A 3,655-nucleotide genomic window follows, 5' to 3' on the forward strand; every position below is an offset into this window, starting at 1 on the left:
CTCTAGTGGATGAGTGAGGCATGCCCGGCCATTTTACACACCCAGGGCATTCTGGCTCTGCTCTCCATTACCTACGGATAACTTCTGTTTGTCTCCAAGGATCACTCTCTGACCTGCTTCACCAGTCTTCAGTGCTGCTACCTGAGTCATCTCAGTTAATCCTAACTGTGACCCCAGGAAGAATGTAATATAGGTAATCCCATCTGATCTTCAGGAAGACAGTAACTTCCTCACAGAGACTCTGACTGGTGAACCTGGATTGGGATCCAGCTCCGTGTGAATCCAGAATCAGTGCTTTTACCACACCTTGATGAGCTTGCCCTCCAGGCAACACTGCAGTCAAGATGTGATGAACCAGGCGCCCTGAGCTCTCACCAGCTTACATTATTGCCTCCCGCTGGGCAGCACCTCCTGTTGGCTTGAGGCACGTGCACGGTCCATCTCCAGAGTCACGGATCCCTTTCATAATTAGAAAAGATTTCCTTTGTCTAGATCCTTTCTTTCTTTCTTTTTAAAGACACTTTCCTTGGAAAGACTTCCGTTTGTTAAGCAAAGGCGGAGGATTCTTTCGGGTTTTTGATAAGGGCACTTGGGAAAAAAGAATACAAATCCTTTAACGTTACTGGCTGTTACCAAATGGTTCTAGAGTATAAGCAGAATGGTTGAGGTTGAAGCCATTTTTGTGAGTTCTCAGTAAACAAGATCAATTTGGTGAGATTTATGTCCTGCCTAGAACTTCACCAGCACTCACTGTTCATTTGTTTTTAAATTAAGAGGATTTATTTCTTAGGTAACACAAATATAAACAGACAGTAGAAAACACCCTCGGGACTGAACTGGAGAAGTAGTGGTATATGCAGACAGCTGCCGGAGAAATTTCTGGAAGTTCTGTTTATGATCACCTCCTTTTGGGAGATGAGGAAAGGAAAGCAGATGTAGGCCTGTGGAATATTTTACAGAGGATTGTTTATGATTATGTCACCCTGAGTAGAAGGGATATAAAAGAGATATTTGAGGTTTCCTTTGGAATGTAGGATGAATGGGGGCTAATTTGGCCTTGGTGAACAAGACGCGACCACACAGACTCCCAAGCCAGAACCAATTAGAGGAGGGGGTTAGTGAGAAACTGGTCCAGCTCATACGGATAGCACAGAGTATGTGTGTGTGTGTGTGTGTGTGTGTGTGTGTGTGTGTGTGTGTGTGTGCGTGCACGCATTGGTGCACAAAGCCCTGAACAAAGACTCTCCCCTTTGAAGGGGGGTATTCTGCAGTGACGTCTACAAGTTCTGACTGGACCCTTTACGGCTTCCCACATAGAAAAAAGCAACCAAGAATAGGGACTCTGTCAGTCCAGGCTGCCCTAAAAAGGTAACTAATAAATAGCACCTCCATCCCAAGGAAGAATAGCCAGGCTGGAGGGGCATACTTGCTGCCCAAGATCGTGGAACGTGTGTGACGGGAGGGGATGGGAGTGAACAGGACATGGTGCCGAGTACTTTCTAGCACACCTTTGAGCCTGTCATGTTTTCTTTTTAAACAGTCTGTTGTACGTGATTAGATCTTACTACATGGGTGGGCTGAGAAGGATTTTTTGTTATCTTTTTCTTTCTATAAAAACATCTCCAAAAAAACACACACACACAAAACAAAAAAAACAAAACATCTCAGGGGCACCTGGGTGACTCAGTGGGTTAAGCCTCTACCTTCGGCTCGGGTCATGATCTCAGGGTCCTGGGATCGAGCCTCACATCGGGCTGTCTGCTCTGCAGATAGCCTCCTTCTCCCCCGCCCCTCTGCCTGCCTCTCTGCCTTCTTGTGATTGCTCTCTCTCTCTGTCAAATTAAAAAAAAAAAAAAAAATCTCCGGCTAACTCAGAGATGCCATCAGCAATGTAGCACTAGACAAGTCAGGAGACTGCACACTTTCTGCCTCTGCTACTAACTAGTTATGTGACCTTGAGCAAGTCACTTCAGCTCTGGGCTTCAGATGCGTTATCAGTAAAAGGAGTAGACCCATAAAAAGATTTCTAAGGTCCTCGTCAATGCTACAATTTGTAGGGCCAACTTTCCTATAAAATTCAAGTTTTTTCTGTTTATATGTTGTGTTTTTCTTTTTCTTTTTTTCATTTAAAATCACCTTCTTTAATATACCAGAAACACACGAGACACGAAGAAAGCCCAAGAAAACACTCAGTCCTGGAGTTGGTAGTTTGGGGGAGGTTGGGGGTTAGAAGACAACAAGGCTTTCTAGTCACCCAGGGAAAGAAGGGGTTGAGAGGACACAATATCACGAAGCCCCTGTGAACCCAGTGCTGGGGCTGTGTGCACTCTAGTTCTCCACCAAGTTTGGAAAGTGCTGATTTTCCTAGTCCTGGTCCTGGTCCTGCTCCCGTACTTGGCCCCCAGTTTTCAAAAGTCATCTGGTTCCCAGAATGGCCCCTTCCTTTTGTTCCCTAGCATTTTCACTCAAGGAAGAAGGCTGCTTCCTCTGTGGTGGTGTCATAGTCCCAGGGGAGTTATCATCTTGTGGGGTGGTGAGGGAACAGCTCCCTAGTCCCTTGCCATCCACTGTCCATCTATTAGGCTCAGAACATGATGATCAGGGAGTCTCAGGGTCTCTTAAGGGCTCATCCAAGCCCTGGCTGGCCAAGGGGTTTCTGAGGGCTGTCCTGCTTTCTCCTTGGAGAATACCTGTTTGGAGGGGAGCTCAGTCTGGCCCCCAGGTGGCATCTGGTCCTCAAAGGAAAACTGGGTGCCCGAGGCAAGTCCAACCTAGAAGGTAAAGTAGCCTGCAGAGGCAGAGCAGGCTCTAGGGGAAGATCCATGTGGGGGGCTTTAGTCTAAAATTCTTTACCCAGCGGTTCACCAGTCAGCTTGGGGGCTCTCCACTGCTGGTATTCATAGGTGTCCATGCAATGTCAAGGGTAGGAGAGCGGGGATCTGGGTCTTGGCCTAATTAGGACCCTCCAGCTGCTACCCTGCTTGTAGGGTTGGCTCTGGTGAGCTCTCCAGCTGGATGGGAGCATGCAGGACGCTGGCACTAGGTGAACTGGGGTCTACCACTCCAGCCAGAGGCTTGTTGTGAGGCAGAGGTCACACTGGAGTGACTGGGACACACTTGGCCCAGCCCATCTGAACCAGGGGGACTCAGGTGGAGCAGGGCCTGGCCTAGGGTGAGGAGGAGCGGCTGGGCCCCAGCTCCTCTTTTGGGTGACAGCAGCTTGAGCTTCAACTCCCAACACTGAGTTTCAAAACCCCATATGTTGTATTTCAATGTCCAAAAATGAAATTTGGTAAAGGATTAGTGGTTTGGTTGTGGTGGAAAATATGGGCCTAGAATGGATGGTTTCAGCCTGGAAGATTTCCCCACCTCCTTTCACAGTTCCTAGCAATAAGGAAGTTTCTACATTCTGTAAGCTAAGCCTTGCCAAGTCTACACCTACCTTCTTAAAAGAAACATTTGTGGAGGATTCCTGAGATTATTCCTTCATTAAACCTTTATTCCTTTTAAATGCAACCTTTATTAAGTAGTCTCATCACCTTGGATCCTCATTTAGATCTTACCACATTTTAAGGAAATACGATACTGAGTGAAACCAAACTCTACATAATTACTTATCTCACCTCATTATAACTTACCTGTTTCCCAAACTGCC

The 3,655-nt window shown here is 46.9% G+C and overlaps 1 pseudogene; it reads right to left on the bottom strand.

Annotated features, from left to right (window-relative positions):
- Nucleotides 1-2,328: 2,328 nt before the first annotated feature.
- Nucleotides 2,329-3,131, bottom strand: LOC111142365 (annotated as a pseudogene).
- Nucleotides 3,132-3,655: the final 524 nt, after the last annotated feature.

The sequence above is a fragment of the Enhydra lutris genome, unplaced genomic scaffold, assembly GCF_002288905.1.
Source record: "Enhydra lutris kenyoni isolate GAN:26980312 unplaced genomic scaffold, ASM228890v2 scaffoldscaffold7, whole genome shotgun sequence".
Taxonomy (NCBI): Eukaryota; Metazoa; Chordata; class Mammalia; order Carnivora; family Mustelidae; genus Enhydra; species Enhydra lutris.